At 51.5% G+C, this 19,427-nt stretch overlaps 1 pseudogene; it reads left to right on the top strand.

Annotated features, from left to right (window-relative positions):
- The first annotated feature begins 542 nt into the window (after positions 1 to 542).
- LOC138775057 (retinal-specific phospholipid-transporting ATPase ABCA4-like) overlaps positions 543 to 19,427 on the top strand; it is a 47,239-nt pseudogene continuing 28,354 nt past the window's right edge.

The following is a 19,427-nucleotide window of genomic DNA, read 5'->3' as shown; positions in this document are numbered from 1 at the left end:
CCCTATGGTCATGTATGCGGTGTACCGCCCCTATGGTCATGTATGCGGTGTACCGCCCCTATGGTCATGTATGCGGTGTACCGCCCCTATGGGTCATGTATGCAGTGTACCGCCCCTATGGTCATGTATGTGGTGTACCGCCCCTATGGTCATGTATGCGGTGTACCGGCCCTATGGTCATGTATGCGGTGTACCGGCCCTATGGTCATGTATGCGGTGTACCGGCCCTATGGTCATGTATGCGGTGTACCGGCCCTATGGTCATGTATGCGGTGTACCGGCCCTATGGTCATGTATGCGGTGTACCGGCCCTATGGTCATGTATGCGGTGTACCGGCCCTATGGTCATGTATGCGGTGTACCGCCCCTACGGTCATGTATGCGGTGTACCGGCCCTATGGTCATGTGTATGCCGGGATTATATGTTTTGCAACGGAAACAAGCGCTGTGGTAATTGTCGGTCATTACTCGGGATTATCACCGGTTTGCACGGCCGGCTACCTGCGCTTTACATTCTTTTCGTGCTTTATCTGTCCTGTCAGATCTGAGAAGTGGGACGGGTGATGGGAAGCGAGCGCGGTGTGTGCTGGAATGTAGAGAGCAGATTCCACCGCTGAAATTCTCAGAAAATGTAAAGCGGATAGATGATTGTGTATAGTGTACAGGTCAGCCACACAGAACACCGAGGAAAAGAAGAAGATTCTATTGCAACACACAATATGTATATATATTGTACATACACACGCACATACAACATGTATATATACTGTACATGCACTTACATACTGTACATATACACACACAACATGTATATATACTGTACATACACACACTTACATACTGTACATATACACACACAACATGTATATATACTGTACATACACACACTTACATACTGTACATATACACACACAACATGTATATATACTGTACATACACACACATAGTATACATACATACACATACATAGTATACATACTGTAGATACACACACATACATAGTATACATACATACACATACATACATACATAGTATACTTACTGTACATACATACACACACTGTACATACACACACAATGTACATGTATACTGTACATACACATACTGGATATACACACACACACTGTAAATACACACACACTGTACATACATACACACTGTACATACACATATACTGTACATACACACACTGTACATACACATATACTGTACATACACACACACTATACGTACATACATACATACATGGTATACATACTGTACATACATACACACACTGTACATACACACACACTGTACATATACACACACACACTGAACATATACACACACACTACATAGTATACATACTGTACATACACACACTGTACATACACACACATACGGTACATACACACACATACTGTACATACACACTGTACATACATAAACACACTACATATACACACACTGTACATACACATACGGTACATACACACACATACTGTACATACACACACATACTGTACATACACACTGTACATACATAAACACACTGCATATACACACACTGTACATACACACACATACTGTACATACACACACATGTATACATACTGTACACATACACACATAGTATACATACACACATACTGTACATACACAAACACACACTGTACATACATAGTATACAACATGTATATATACTGTACATACACACATGGTATACATACTGTACATACACACACACACTACATGCATAAACACACTGTACATACACACATACTGTACATACACACACAACATATATACCTACTACACACACACACACACACACACACACACACATATATATACATAGTATACATACACACATACTGTACACACACACATACAACATGTATACATATACACACACACACATACAACATGTATACATACTGTACATAGTATACATACACACATACTGTACATACACACACACACACACACACACACACAGTGGCATTGCTGGGTGCAGCCACTGTTAATCTGCTATGTGTGGGCACTTTCCAAATACTTTTATTCCCGGGTTGTCTACTATCTCTTGTACCACCTGGAAATCTATGACTAAACTGACAACTGGGCGGTACCATTCTCCCTGTCAGTAAGTCTGTCCCCTATAGGTCCCCATACACTTTATGCTAATGTGGCCATCTGTCAGCAGTGATTGGACATCGTCAGACTGTGTAAGACACGCCCCTTTGACAAGGAATGTAACGCCCAGTTGTCCATTTATACAGGATCAGAAAATCTGCCCCCATCACATCACTGATCGGACTGAAGTATCAGAGACGTCTCCTGCTGATGGTTTCCCTTTTGTGCTTGCAGGGTGGCGGAGTCCTTTACTACAGCAATCCCATCATCCTCTTCCTCTTCCTGATGGCGTTCACACTCTCCACCATCATGCAGGGCTTCCTTATGAGCGTCTTCTTCTCCAAAGCCAACCTGGCGGCCGCCTGCAGCGGGGTCATCTACTTCACCCTCTACCTGCCGCACATCCTCTGCTTCGCCTGGCAGGACCGCATGACGTTCAGACTGAAGACCATGGCGGTATGTCACCTGCAGCTGCTCACCAAGCACAGTCACTGACAGCCGCTGATAGAGCAGTCACCGGGCAGCCCCTCATAGGGCACAGTCACCGGGCAGCCCCTCATAGGGCACAGTCACCGGGCAGCCCCTCATAGGGCACAGTCACCGGGCAGCCCCTCATAGGGCACAGTCACCGGGCAGCCCCTCATAGGGCACAGTCACCGGGCAGCCCCTCATAGGGCACAGTCACCGGGCAGCCCCTCATAGGGCACAGTCACCGGGCAGCCCCTCATAGGGCACAGTCACCGGGCAGCCCCTCATAGGGCACAGTCACCGGGCAGCCCCTCATAGGGCACAGTCACCGGGCAGCAGCCCCTCATAGGGCACAGTCACCGGGCAGCAGCCCCTCATAGGGCACAGTCACCGGGCAGCCCCTCATAGGGCACAGTCACCGGGCAGCCCCTCATAGGGCACAGTCACCGGGCAGCCCCTCATAGGGCACAGTCACCGGGCAGCCCCTCATAGGGCACAGTCACCGGGCAGCCCCTCATAGGGCACAGTCACCGGGCAGCAGCAGCATATACAGCATAGTCACCGGGCAGCTGCTCACAGAGCACAGTCAATGACAGCTGCTCATAGAGCAAAGTTGCAGTGTCCCACCACAGGTGTTGCTATTAGTTACACCCCTCGTAAAAGCCTGCACTTTTTGGGTGTAAATGGTGATGTAGCAGTGCCAAAGTTTCACCACAAGATGTCGCTATTGCAAGTGTGTGTATTCGGTTGTATTCAGTTATTGCACAGCTGTAGTACTGAAGGGGTTATTGTTTGTTTATATGTCACATGGATCTGTAGACCAATGAGAGTACTCTCTTCTTCTATCATTTCTCTTTTTATTTCTCACTTATGCACTCTTCACCCACTCACAGCACACCTTACAGGGGCCATAGATAGGAAGTCACATGGGTAGAGGAAGTGTAGACTCTGTACAGGAAGGACGCAAGCCAGAACGGTGCCTCAGGGGTCCAGTTGGGCCCTGGCCCTTGCCCAGTCCTCAGTCTCAGTGTGCAGTCTAGAAACAGACCTAGGCACACGCAACCTACAGTTTCTTCTCAAGTAACTCCACTCAACACTATGCAGTGTTAAACCCTTCACTAGAGAGGACAAGTCAGAGATCATCTCAACCTACGCCGTGGACAAGGAGAGTCACAGTGCAGGACAGTATACACAAAGAAAGTAAAGGAACTGATCTGGATAGAGCAAAGTTGCTAGAAGCCTATGAACTCTATCTTGCAGCATGGGTGTGGACAGGGAACCCTCAGCATTCCACTCATTCCAGGTAACAAGGTCTGGGGCTTGTGTCACCCACTAGGACGGGTCCCCCGACACTGGTGGGCAATAGGTGGTGCAAAGACCAAAGAGTCAAAACACAGGCATAAGTATTCTCTCTCTTCTAAAGTATTCTTCTATTTCTACCTCCGACATCCCGACAGAGCACAGTACTACTTGAGTTGGGACTCTCACAACATCCTCCTCTCTACTCTTTTGATTCTTCTTTGTATCTTTCAGCACGCAACTCAGTCAGTATGACTGTACCACTCTCTATACTCTCACTACACATCTGGATCTTAAACTATCAAGTGTCTTATCAAGTATAAAGTACTCTGTCACTGCACATAAGTATCTTCAGAGTAAACCAGATTCTTTTTATAGTAAAGAGACTCTGTGATTCCTCGCCACGCACCAACACAGCACACACACTCCTTGGGTCATCTCCCCTTTCTTTGGGTGGCAGTGCCAATAGTCCGGGTGGGTCACTACTACACTCCGGACCACCGTGATAAGTACCCAAGGGACCCTGCAACAGCCCGGCAGGACTCTGTCCACCAGGTATAGCCGGACCTTTAAATAATACCTGTGTGCCCAACCGCCACTGGCATCACGACATAACATCACTGGGCCCGGCTATATCTCGGCCAACCACCATAGGACGGGCAGCAGCATCTCATAGAGCACAGTCACCGGGCAGCAGCATCTCATAGAGCACAGTCACCGGGCAGCAGCATCTCATAGAGCACAGTCACCGGGCAGCATCTCATAGAGCACAGTCACCGGGCAGCAGCATCTCATAGAGCACAGTCACCGGGCAGCATCTCATAGAGCACAGTCACCGGGCAGCAGCATCTCATAGAGCACAGTCACCGGGCAGCAGCATCTCATAGAGCACAGTCACTGGGCAGCAGCATCTCATAGAGCACAGTGTTCGGGCAGCAGCATCTCATAGAGCACAGTGTTCGGACTGCAGCATCTCATAGAGCACAGTGTTCGGGCAGCAGCATCTCATAGAGCACAGTGTTCGGGCAGCAGCATCTCATAGAGCACAGTGTTCGGGCAGCAGCATCTCATAGAGCACAGTGTTCGGGCAGCAGCATCTCATAGAGCACAGTGTTCGGGCAGCAGCATCTCATAGAGCACAGTGTTCGGGCAGCAGCATCTCATAGAGCACAGTGTTCGGGCAGCAGCCCCTCATAGTCACATTGTCCTCTGATCTTGTGTCTCTTCTGTTGCAGAGTTTGCTGTCTCCTGTGGCTTTCGGCTTTGGGACAGAATATTTATCCCGATACGAGGAGCAAGGCCTCGGCTTACAGTTCGGCAATATCCGGAAGAGTCCGGTTGAGGGAGATGAATACAGCTTCTTGTTCTCTATAGTCATGATGCTTTTTGATGCTTTTGTGTATTGGATCCTTGCGTGGTACATAGACCATGTGTTTCCAGGTATGCTTCTCATTCTGCAGGGGGGACTATAAGACGCCATTCACATGGTGCACTGATGCAGGACACACGGTATGCCAGCCCATGTATCATGCCCAGTGCTCCCATCACTATGTATATATAGTGTAATCCTGCTGACATAGTGCTGGGCCTATATACCAATACTCTAGATTGTCCCAACCCTTCTCTCTCTCCATCACATGGTGCTATCATTCCTTTGGTCATTTAGCATATTGTAAGTCAGGATACAATGGTGCAATGCAACAGCGTGTTATTGGGGAAGACAGAAGGATGAATGTAGCATGACAGGTATACAGCTGCTGCAGACTGGCTCTGTACGTGGGACTGGTGCATTATTGCAGTACTGGAGCATTATCCCGTTCAAGGGAATGCACTAGTGCCATGGCCTGTTCTTTGCCTAACATTGATGGTCTATCCCGAGCAAAGCTGCACCTGCGAGCGGGTGAGTCCGGGGGGGGGGGGGGGGGGGTGGCTGATTGCTGGGTAGCCCATGAGATATAGCGGGGGTCTTTTTCCAGCACTCCAATTCCGCGGAGTGGCGGCAGCAGATCGCTGCTATATAAGTCGTTTGTCTCTCAACACGTTGAAAGACAAACGACCTCAACAATCAGCCGACATGAACGATGTCGGGTGATCGTTGCCTCCTATTCCACAGGACGATTATCAGTTCCGTTGACTAGGGCCTTTACACTATACATTATACAGCGGAGGGCAGGGAGCCGGCCCTGGGGGTTGATGCATCTCCTTATGTGGAGTCATTACATTGCTCAGTAAATTTGTCTACTCGGAGATTCTCTGAAACCGATGACTCCGGAGATGCGTCCAGCGGGAACATCTATCACCCGGCAGTCACATCTATCACCCGGCAGTCACATCTATCACCCGGCAGTCACATCTATCACCCGGCAGTCACATCTATCACCCGGCAGTCACATCTATCACCCGGCAGTCACATCTATCACCCGGCAGTAACAACTATCACCCGTCAGTCACATCTATCACCCGTCAGTCACATCTATCACCCGTCAGTCACATCTATCACCCGGCAGTCACATCTATCACCCGTCAGTCACATCTATCACCCGGCAGTAACATCTATCACCCGTCAGTCACAACTATCACCCGTCAGTAACAACTATCACCCGTCAGTCACATCTATCACCCGTCAGTCACATCTATCACCCGGCAGTAACATCTATCACCCGGCAGTAACATCTATCACCCGTCAGTCACATCTATCACCCGTCAGTCACATCTATCACCCGTCAGTAACATCTATCACCCGTCAGTCACATCTATCACCCGTCAGTCACATCTATCACCCGGCAGTAACATCTATCACCCGGCAGTAACATCTATCACCCGTCAGTCACATCTATCACCCGTCAGTCACATCTATCACCCGGCAGTCACATCTATCACCCGGCAGTCACATCTATCACCCGGCAGTCACATCTATCACCCGTCAGTCACATCTATCACCCGGCAGTCACATCTATCACCCGGCAGTCACATCTATCACCCGGCAGTCACAACTATCACCCGTCAGTCACATCTATAACCCGTCAGTCACATCTATCACCCGTCAGTCACATCTATCACCCGTCAGTCACAACTATCACCCGGCAGTCACATCTATCACGCGGCAGTAACATCTATCACCCGGCAGAAGGGGAAGAATTTTTCAAGCAATATTTATTTTTTTAAGTATTCCCGATAACTCTTCATATTTCTCCATGTGCAATTCCTACAGTTCCCTGCCCAAACCTCCTGACTCTCCCGACCTCTCAGCGTATACTGCACCCCCTGACCCTCCCCACCTCCCAGCATATACTGCACCCCCTGACCCTCCCGACCTCTCAGTGTATACTGCACCCCCTGACCCTCCCGACCTCTCAGCATATACTGCACCCCCTGACCCTCCCGACCTCTCAGCATATACTGCACCCCCTGACCCTCCCGACCTCTCAGCATATACTGCACCCCCTGACCCTCCCGACCTCTCAGCGTATACTGCACCCCCTGACCCTCCCGACCTCTCAGCATATACTGCACCCCCTGACCCTTCCGACCTCTCAGCATATACTGCACCCCCTGACCCTTCCGACCTCTCAGCATATACTGCACCCCCTGACCCTCCCGACCTCTCAGCATATACTACACCCCCTGACCCTTCCGACCTCTCAGCATATACTGCACCCCCTGACTCCCCCGACCTCTCAGCATATACTGCACCCCCTGACCCTCCCGACCTCTCAGCATATACTACACCCCCTGACCCTCCCGACCTCTCAGCATATACTACACCCCCTGACCCTCCCCACCTCCCAGCATATACTGCACCCCCTGACCCTCCCGACCTCTCAGTGTATACTGCACCCCCTGACCCTCCCGACCTCTCAGCATATACTGCACCCCCTGACCCTCCCGACCTCTCAGCATATACTGCACCCCCTGACCCTCCCGACCTCTCAGCATATACTGCACCCCCTGACCCTCCCGACCTCTCAGCGTATACTGCACCCCCTGACCCTCCCGACCTCTCAGCATATACTGCACCCCCTGACCCTCCCGACCTCTCAGCATATACTGCACCCCCTGACCCTCCCGACCTCTCAGCATATACTGCACCCCCTGACCCTCCCGACCTCTCAGCATATACTACACCCCCTGACCCTTCCGACCTCTCAGCATATACTGCACCCCCTGACTCCCCCGACCTCTCAGCATATACTGCACCCCCTGACCCTCCCGACCTCTCAGCATATACTACACCCCCTGACCCTCCCGACCTCTCAGCATATACTACACCCCCTGACCCTTCCGACCTCTCAGCATATACTGCACCCCCTGACCCTTCCGACCTCTCAGCATATACTGCACCCACTGACCCTTCCGACCTCTCAGCATATACCGCACCCCCTGACCCTTCCGACCTCTCAGCATATACTGCACCCCCTGACTCCCCCGACCTCTCAGCATATACTGCACCCCCTGACCCTCCCAACCTCTCAGCATATACTGCACCCCCTGACTCCCCCGACCTCTCAGCGTATACTGCACCCCCTGACCCTCCCAACCTCTCAGCATATACTGCACCCCCTGACCCTCCCGACCTCTCAGCATATACTGCACCCCCTGACCCTTCCGACCTCTCAGCGTATTCTGCACCCCCTGACCCTTCCGACCTCTCAGCGTATTCTGCACCCCCTAACCCTCCCAATCTCCCAGCTATTACTACACCCCCTGACCCTTCGACCTCTCAGCATATACTGCAGCCCCTGACTCCCCCGACCTCTCAGCGTATACTGCACCCCCGGACTCCCCCGACCTCTCAGCATATACTGCACCCCCTAACCCTCCCAACCTCTCAGCATATACTGCACCCCCTGACCCTCCCGACCTCTCCGCGTATACTGCACCCCCTGACCCTCCCGACCTCTCAGCATATACTGCACCCCCTGACCCCCCCAACCTCTCAGCATATACTGCACCCCCTGACTCCCCCGACCTCTCAGCATATACTGCACCCCCTGACTCCCCCGACCTCTCAGCATATACTGCACCCCCTGACCCTTCCGACCTCTCAGCATATACTGCACCCCCTGACTCCCCCGACCTCTCAGCATATACTGCACCCCCTGACCCTCCCGACCTCTCAGCATATACCGCACCCACTGACCCTTCCGACCTCTCAGCATATACTGCACCCCCTGACCCTTCCGACCTCTCAGCATATACTGCACCCCCTGGCCCTCCCGACCTCTCAGCATATACCGCACCCACTGACCCTTCCGACCTCTCAGCATATACTGCACCCCCTGACCCTTCCGACCTTTCAGCGTATACCGCACCCCCTGACCCTCCCGACCTCTCAGTGTATACTGCACCCCCTAACCCTCCCGACCGCTCAGCATATACTGCACCCCCTGACCCTCCCGACCTCTCAGCATATACTACACCCCCTGACCCTCCCGACCTCTCAGCATATACTGCACCCCCTGACCCTCCCAACCTCTCAGCATATACTGCACCCCCTGAATCCCCCGACCTCTCAGCATATACTGCACCCCCTGACTCCCCCGACCTCTCAGCATATACTGCACCCCCTGACCCTCCCGACCTCTCAGCATATACTGCACCCCCTGACCCTCCCGACCTCTCAGCATATACTGCACCCCCTGACCCTCCCGACCTCTCAGCATATACTGCACCCCCTGACCCTCCCAACCTCTCAGCATATACTGCACCCCCTGAATCCCCCGACCTCTCAGCATATACTGCACCCCCTGACTCCCCCGACCTCTCAGCATATACTGCACCCCCTGACTCCCCCGACCTCTCAGCATATACTGCAACCCCTGACTCCCCCGACCTCGCAGCGTATACTGCACCCCCTGATTCCCCCGACTTCTCAGTGTATACCGCACCCCCTGACTCCCCTGACCTCGCAGCGTATACTGCACCCCCTGACCCTCCCGACCTCCCTGTCTCTTGGTAGCCTCCAGCGTCTGGACAATACGGCCCCCGCCACGTGTCCTGGTGTACAGTCCTGTCTCCTGGTAGCTCCTCCTGCAAGTGACAATGAGTGTCAGTCAGTGCGGCAGGTGACAGTGTCAGTCAGTGCTGCAAGTGACAGTGTCAGTCAGTGCTGCAGGTGACAGTGTCAGTCAGTGCTGCAGGTGACAGTGTCAGTCAGTGCTGCAGGTGACAGTGAGTGTCAGTCAGTGCTGCAGGTGACAGTGAGTGTCAGTCAGTGCTGCAGGTGACTGTGAGTGTCAGTCGGTGCTGCAGGTGACAGTGAGTGTCAGTCGGTGCTGCAGGTGACATTGTCAGTCAGTGCTGCAGGTGACATTGAGTGTCAGTCAGTGTTGCAGGTGACAGTGAGTGTCAGTCTGTGCTACAGGTGACAGTGAGTGTCAGTCGGTGCTGCAGGTGACAGTGAGTGTCAGTCGGTGCTGCAGGTGACAGTGAGTGTCAGTCGGTGCTGCAGGTGACTCAGTGTCAGTCAGTGCTGCAGATGACAGTGTCAGTCGGTGCTGCAGGTGACAGTGAGTGTCAGTCAGTGCTGCTTCCTGAGTGGACAGTCTGATGTCACAGAAGTGTTAAATTCTGTTGTTCCCTTTATATTTTTGAGCAGTGTACTATGTATAATCGTCTGTGCTGTATACTACTTATCGGGTAGTCAGTGACCGGGCAATCGATTGTTAATAGTCCGACATTTATTTCCATCTTCGCTGGATAATCAGGAATCTCAACAAGAAAAACAAATAACTACAAAGAAAACCATCGGAATCCAAGATGTCACCGAGCTGTGATACTAAAGGGCTCTCATACGGGAGGGAGAAACGCTAGATGGACCCCTCGCATTCTGTGGGACAGTGGGGTCTGTAGGGGACAGAGATCATTCCTCTCTCACTATTTAAAGGGGCACTCCAACAACAACAGCAGCAGAAATTCTATAAAATTAACTGGTACCAGAAAGTGACAGAGATTTGTAATTCACTTCTATTAAAAAAAAATCACAAGTCTTCAAGCACTTATCAGCTGCTGTATGTCCTGCAGGAAGTGTTTTATTCTCTCCAGTCTGACACAGTGCTCTCTGCTGCCACCTCTGTCCATGTCAGGAACTGTCCAGAGCAGCAGCAAATCCCAATAGAAAACCTCTCCCGTGTATATATGTATGTTTACACCCGCCATGTATATAACGTGGACACCGGCCGTGTATATATGTATGTGGGCATCCGCTGTGTATATATATATATATATATATATGTGGACACCCGCCATGTATATATGTATGTGGACACCCGCCGTATATAAATGTATGTGGACACCCGCCGTATATAAATGTATGTGGACACCCGCCGTATATAATGTGGACACCCGCCATGTATATATGTATGTGGACACCCGCCGTATATAAATGTATGTGGACACCCGCCATGTATATATGTATGTGGACACCCACAATGTATATATGTATGTGGACACCCGCCGTATATAAATGTATGTGGACACCCGCCGTATATAATGTGGACACCCGCCATGTATATATGTATGTGGTAACCCGCCGTATATAAATGTATGTGGACACCTGCCGTATATAAATGTATGTGGACACCCGCCATGTATATATGTATGTGGACACCCGCCGTATATAAATGTATGTGGACACCCGCCGTATATAAATGTATGTGGACACCCGCCGTATATAATGTGGACACCCGCCATGTATATATGTATGTGGACACCCGCCGTATATAAATGTATGTGGACACCCGCCATGTATATATGTATGTGGACACCCACAATGTATATATGTATGTGGACACCCGCCGTATATAAATGTATGTGGACACCCGCCGTATATAATGTGGACACCCGCCATGTATATATGTATGTGGTAACCCGCCGTATATAAATGTATGTGGACACCTGCCGTATATAAATGTATGTGGACACCCGCCATGTATATATGTATGTGGACACCCGCCGTATATATATGTATGTGGACACCTGCCGTATATATATATATATATGTGGTTACACCCGCCATCTGTCTCACGGCTTCTCATGCTTTGTGTCTTCCAGGAGAGTACGGGATACCCCGGCCGTGGTATTTTGCGCTTTTGCCAACATTCTGGTGCAATTTTGAGAATCCCCTGGAAGTTGATGGTAAGCGGCGTCCTGCGCTGGTCAGACAACGTCCGCTCATTGTGACCCGGTAACGGGATTACTCCCAGTACAGTCAATGGGAATATTATGGAGGGGCTTTGAACTGGTAATTGGCCTGTAATTATTATGATGGAATTACTGGGAGCTGAGTCACCGGGCGACTTTGATGCTGATGAGAAAGATGAAGTACAATGACACCCGGCTAATTCTGGAGCCGGAACGCAGATAAGCGGCTCTGTAATTGGGAATATCTATAGAGATCAGCAGCCGGATCTGCGGACGCCGCTACAGAGCTGCAGCACAATGGCCTCTGTTCTATGGACTCCTAATCCCGTAAATACCTCCCAGCTGTTTGCTCTGACCCAGCGCCCCCCCCCCCCGACCATTAGGCACCCCAATTCCATTCTACCCCCCCCCCTCCCGACCATTAGGCACCCCCACCCCATTCCATTCTACCACCACCCCCCCCCCCGACCATTAGGCACCCCCACCCCATTCCATTCTACCCCCCCCCCGACCATTAGGCACCCCCACCCCATTCCATTCTACCACCCCCTCCCGACCATTAGGCACCCCCACCCCATTCCATTCTACCCCCCCCGACCATTAGGCACCCCCACCCCATTCCATTCTACCCCCCCTCCCCCCCGACCATTAGGCACCCCCACCCCATACCACTAGACCCTCAGAATTCAGAATTTTTAGCACGACCTGTCACTCACTTTCCTATCTTTCTATCTGTGGGGGTGAATATTCACCTCTTATTTATTGCATGAAGCACGGAGATGTGCGGTCACTTATGTGATGTGGGGGTCGCAGCGGCACAAAATGGGGGAAAAGAAGAGTGAAATCAGGAGGGCAGGGGAGTAGAGTAACCAGGAGACTGGGCCCGCTTGCAGGGTGCTTCTTTATTGTAAGAGCATTGAGACTATGGACCTCTATATTCTCTACTGTAAAAGCAGTGACATTATGGAGCCCTCTATATTCCCTACTGTAAGAGCAGTGAGACTATGGACCTCTATATTCTCTACTGTAAGAGCATTGTCACTATGGAGCTCTCTATATTCTTTACTGTAAGAGCAGTGAGACTATGGAGCTCTCTATATTCTTTACTGTAAGAGCAGTGATACTAATGAACTCTCTATATTCTCTACTGTAAGACCATTGGCACTATGGAGCTGACGTGATGGTTTGTTGTTGTATAACATGCGGATGTGCAGCCATGTCTTTCGGCCCCTTTAAAGAGCCTTGAAGCATGACTGGGGATTATAGGCCAAGCTGGAATCTCCTCCATAAGGAAGAGTAGACATCTGCATGGAGCTCCCTTCCTTCTGGAGGAGAGATATTCTGCATATAAACCTCCATACACCTTTAGGCCCAGGGACCAGTCTCCTCTGAACGACCATCCAGTAGGGGGCACTCTTTGGAGAAGGCCTTTGCTTATCAATGTCTCGTAGATGAGCCGCATGACCACTGTGACTGCATTACTGCCTACAAACCAGTCATCACTTATGCAGTTTTACATTTTTTTCAATGCTTTACAACCCCAGCGGATTCTGTGCAGACGGAGCTCTCAGTCCATGAACATGTGGATGAAAACCAGGACGGTAAGGGCGGCTAGAGAGGTGCGTGGTGGGTTAGGTAGAATGTAGACTAAGACCAGGGTATCAGGGCATGATGGGAGTTGTAGTACTGCAGAGGCGGTGGCAGAAGCCTGGCCTGAGGTTTTCTGCCATCGCTTGTGCGGCTCTTGTCTGCTTCTTGTTCTGGATCAGCAGGATCAGGGACCTTCTCTTGCTGATCGCTGACACCACATGTACCTAATACTGGATATGTCTCCATGATTGACAGAGAAGCCGCCCCCCCAGGAGGTGAAGAAAGAAGCCGCTCCGGTGCCCGATAACAAACTCACCGACAAAGACAGATGCAAACATATAATAAAGAAAGAAAAGGAGAAGGAAGAGAAACAACTGAAGGATCAACAAGAGAAGGAGAGGAAGGACAAGGATCAGCTGACGGATGGTAAAGAGAGGGATCGCAGTGTAGTATCAGCTCCTCCCCCACTGCCGCCCCAATATTATACAAATACATTTTATTGATTTTGGTTATATTTAAAGAAATGTTGGTGTGGAAGGTGCTCAAGTGTGGGAGTGCTCAGGTGTGGAAGGTGCTCAAGTGTGGGAGTGCTCAGGTGTGGGAGTGCTCAGGTGTGGGGGTGCTCAGGTGTGGGGGTGCTCAGGGGTTTAGAGTGCTCGGTGGCGGGGAGTACTCAGGTGTGGGGGTGCTCAGGTGTGGGAGTGCTCAGGGGTTTAGAGTGCTCGGTGGCGGGGAGTACTCAGGTGTGGGAGATGCTCAGATGTGGGAGGTGCTCAGGTGTGGGAGTGCTCAGGTGTGGGAGTGTTTAGGTGTGGAAGGTGCTCAGGTGTGGGGGTGCTCAGGTGTGGGGGTGCTCAGGTGTGGGAGTGCTCAGGGGTTTAGAGTGCTCGGTGGCGGGGAGTACTCAGGTGTGGAAGGTGTTCAGGTGTGGGAGGTGCTCAGCTGTGGGAGGTGCTCAGCTGTGGGAGTGCTCGGTGGCGGGGAGTGCTCAGGTGTGGAAGGTGTTCAGGTGTGGGAATTGCTCAGTGGCAGGGAGTGCTCAGGTGTGAGAGTTGATCAGGGGTGGGAGGGTGCTTAGGGGTGGGAGTTACTCATGGGTGAGGAGTGCTCAGTGGCGGGGAGTGCTCAGGGGTGGGAGGTGCTCAGGGGTGGGGGTGATCAGTGGCGGGGAGTGCTCAGGGGTGGGAGGTGCTCAGGGGTGGGGGGCGCTCAGAGGTAGGGAGTGCTGAGGTGTAGGAGGTGCTCAGTGATGGGGGTGCTCATGGGTGGGGAGTGCTCAGGGACGGGGGGCACTTAGTGGCGGGGGGGGGGGTGCTCAGGGACGGGAGGTGATCAGAAGTAGAGGGGCTCAATGGCAGGCGGTGCTTAGGGGTGGGGGGCGCTCAGACCTTTGTTTGTATATGAGAATACATATATACATTGCATATTTTATTAATTCCTTTGCAGCCAATCCGTTCTTTGAGCCTGAACCCCCCGGAATGGTCCCCGGAGTTTGCATCCAGGATCTGACTAAAGTCTATCCCAATACCTATAAGCCGGCCGTGGACAGGATGAACCTCACCTTTTATGAAGGGCAAATCACTGCTTTCCTGGGGCACAATGGAGCGGGGAAAACTACAGTCCTGTAAGGGGCTCTCACCATCCATACTGTGCCACCTGCTATACTGGGGATAGAGGAGTCAGAAAAGGAACAAAGAGTCTGGAGAATAAAAGAAGACTCTAGGCAGAGGAGTCTGGAGGGAGGACAGAGGAGTCTGGAGGGGGACAGAGGAGTCTGGAGGGGGACAGAGGAGTCTGGAGGGGGACAGAGGAGTCTGGAGGGAGACAGAGGAGACTGGAGGGGGGACAGAGGAGTCTGGAGGGGGACAGAGGAGACTGGAGGGAGACAGAGGAGACTGGAGGGGGGACAGAGGAGTCTGGAGGAGGACAGAGGAGACTGGAGGGGGACAGAGGAGTCTGGAGGGGGACAGAGGAGACTGGAGGGAGACAGAGGAGACTGGAGGGGGGACAGAGGAGTCTGGAGGAGGACAGAGGAGACTGGAGGGGGACAGAGGAGCCTGGAGGGGGACAGAGGAGCCTGGAGGGGGACAGAGGAGACTGGAGGGGGACAGAGGAGTCTGGAGGAGGACAGAGGAGACTGGAGGGGGACAGAGGAGACTGGAGGGGGACAGAGGAGACTGGAGGGGGACAGAGGAGTCTGGAGGGGGACAGAGGAGACTGGAGGGGGACAGAGGAGTCTGGAGGAGGGGACAGAGGAGCCTGGAGGGGGACAGAGGAGACTGGAGGGGGACAGAGGAGACTGGAGGGGGACAGAGGAGTCTGGAGGGGGACAGAGGAGACTGGAGGGGGACAGAGGAGTCTGGAGGGGGACAGAGGAGACTGGAGGGGGACAGAGGAGCCTGGAGGGGGACAGAGGAGCCTGGAGGGGGACAGAGGAGCCTGGAGGGGGACAGAGGAGCCTGGAGGGGGACAGAGGAGTCTGGAGGAGAGGACAGAGGAGCCTGGAGGGAGACAGAGGAGTCTGGAGGGAGACAGAGGGGTCTGGAGGGAGACAGAGGGGTCTGGGGGGAGACAGAGGAGACTGGAGGGGGACAGGGTCCTTCTGTCCACATAGATGCTTGGCTGATGAGTTTGGGGTGATATATCTGACAGCCTGTAAATCACTCAGCGACCGCTCTGTTATATATATATATTTGCACCTCTGCATTATATATCATTTGCTTATTGCTGATTTCCGTTTCTTCCTCTTAGATCTATAATAACGGGATTATTCCCCCCCACTTTCGGTACGGTGTGGGTCCGTGGCCGAGATATCCAGACTCATATGGACTCCATCAGGCAGAGTCTCGGCATGTGTCCCCAGTACAATATTCTCTTTCATCGGTAAGTGGTAAAAAAAAAAGTCTAAATTAGACATAAAGGAATAAGAATCATCCATTACACCTCCCAAATATACAACCGCAAAGAGGAGAAAGAGCACAAGGGTCACAGCGCCCTACTGTCCTGACAAGGTTGGGGAGCAGCTCTTCCTCCTGTCCCAGGATAGGGGTACATGGCAGCGGCTCTTCCTCCTGTCCCAGGATAGGGGTACACGGCAGCGGCTCTTCCTCCTGTTCCAGGATAGGGGTACATGGCAGCTCTTCCTCCTGTCCTAGGATAGAGGTACATGGCAGGCAGCTCTTCCTCCTGTCCCAGGATAGGGGTACATGGCAGCGGCTCTTCCTCCTGCCCCAGGATAGGGGTACATGACAGGCAGCGCTTCCTCCTCTGCACTCTCCATACTCCGGGCTGCAGACGTTACAGTATATCATTAGGTCTGATCTCATTCCAGCTAAACCTCAGCAATGTTTTTATATTATGGGAAAAGAAATTTCATAGATTTCTCTCAGCATTTTTACTTTGTTATTTTTACAAAAATATTCCCTGTAAAGTTCTGACCTTCATTCTGGGTGGAGGAGTATGAGACCTACAAGTCAGAGCATACCGTGTATAGATCATGGAAGACACCTACAGGGCAGAGCATACCGTGTATAGATCATAGGGGATACCTACAGGGCAGGGCATGCCTTGTATAGATCATAGAGGAGACCTACAGGTCAGAGCATACCGTGTATAGATCATAGAGGAGACCTACAGGTCAGAGCATACCGTGTATAGATCATAGAGGAGACCTACAGGGCAGAGCATACCGTGTATAGATCATAGAGGAGACCTACAGGGCAGAGCATACCGTGTATAGATCATAGAGGAGACCTACAGGTCAGAGCATACCGTGTATAGATCATGAAAGACACCTACAGGGCAGAGCATACCGTGTATAGATCGAAAAGGACACCTACAGGGCAGAGCATACCGTGTATAGATCATAGAGGAGACCTACAGGTCAGAGCATACCGTGTATAGATCATAGAGGAGACCTACAGGTCAGAGCATACCGTGTATAGATCATAGAGGACACCTACAGGGCAGAACATACCGTGTATAGATCATAGAGGAGACCTACAGGGCAGAACATACAGTGTATAGATCATGGAGGAGACCTAAAGGGCAGAGCATACCGTGTATAGATCATGGAGGAGACCTACAGGGCAGAGCATACCGTGTATAGATCATAGAGGACACCTACAGGGCAGAGCATACCGTGTATAGATCATAGATGACACCTACAGGGCAGAGCATACCGTGTATAGATCATAGGGGATACCTACAGGTCAGAGCATACCGTGTATAGATCATAGAGGAGACCTACAGGGCAGAGCATACCGTGTATAGATCATAGAGGAGACCTACAGGTCAGAGCATACCGTGTATAGATCATGAATGACACCTACAGGGCAGAGCATACCGTGTATAGATCGAAAAGGACACCTACAGGGCAGAGCATACCGTGTATAGATCATAGAGGAGACCTACAGGTCAGAGCATACCGTGTATAGATCATAGAGGAGACCTACAGGTCAGAGCATACCGTGTATAGATCATAGAGGACACCTACAGGGCAGAACATACCGTGTATAGATCATAGAGGAGACCTACAGGGCAGAACATACAGTGTATAGATCATGGAGGAGACCTAAAGGGCAGAGCATACCGTGTATAGATCATGGAGGAGACCTACAGGGCAGAGCATACCGTGTATAGATCATAGAGGACACCTACAGGGCAGAGCATACCGTGTATAGATCATAGATGACACCTACAGGGCAGAGCATACCGTGTATAGATCATAGGGGATACCTACAGGTCAGAGCATACCGTGTATAGATCATAGAGGAGACCTACAGGGCAGGGCATGCCGTGTATAGATCATAGAGGAGACCTACAGGGCAGGGCATACCGTGTATAGATCATAGAGGAGACCTACAGGGCAGAGCATACCGTGTATAGATCATAGAGGAGACCTACAGGGCAGAGCATACCGTGTATAGATCATAGAGGAGACCTACAGGGCAGAGCATACCGTGTATAGATCATAGAGGAGACCTACAGGGCAGAGCATACCGTATATAGATCATAGAGGACACCTACAGGGCAGGGCATGCCGTGTATAGATCATAGAGGACACCTACAGGGCAGGGCATGCCGTGTATAGATCATAGAGGACACCTACAGGGCAGAGCATACCGTGTATAGATCATAGGGGATACCTACAGGTCAGAGCATACCGTGTATAGATCATAGAGGACACCATACTGTAGATGATGTTAAAGCTGGCGGCGGCTCTGTATAAGTGTCTCTGGCCGCTGTTCAGACACAACACTCGACCTTTCCCGCTCGCTTTGCTCATTGTGGTTTTCTCTAGAAGTGTAAAAACTGCAAATAACGTCCTGAGAAACTAATCGGAGACGGGAGCGGGAGGCGCCGGCCGCGGCCAGGAATAATAGAATGTGAGGAGTAGTGATGTTATAGAGTCCTGAGCCCGGAGCTGATAGACGGCCGGCCACGTCCCTGCGATGGGATCCTGCATGGGGAGGAAGCAAACAATCAAGTGTGGACAGGGCCCAGCAGAGCTCGTCTATACAAAGAAAACACTAAAAGAGTCACTGCACCTTTAAGGCTATAACCGTGCAATAACATAAGAGGCAGCGCTGTCCTATAGTGACCCTGCATCCTGGTGCGCCTCGCTCTAAGACCACGTTCACACCACATGTGCAGTAAGGAAAACCCCCTTTCTCTTGTATGATGGAGGGAAAAAAACTTTTTTTGCACTTTTTAGGTAGTTACATTGTTGTGGTTGTGTCGCTGCGGTAACCTGGGGGAACAAGGGGTTATGTGCAGGAGGACCTGGGGGTACAAGGGGTTATGTGCAGGA

The sequence above is a fragment of the Dendropsophus ebraccatus genome, unplaced genomic scaffold, assembly GCF_027789765.1.
Source record: "Dendropsophus ebraccatus isolate aDenEbr1 unplaced genomic scaffold, aDenEbr1.pat pat_scaffold_1278_ctg1, whole genome shotgun sequence".
NCBI classification, from domain to species: domain Eukaryota; kingdom Metazoa; phylum Chordata; class Amphibia; order Anura; family Hylidae; genus Dendropsophus; species Dendropsophus ebraccatus.
The sequence above is the reverse complement of the archived record's forward strand: the minus strand, read 5'-3'. Positions and strand labels throughout refer to the sequence as shown.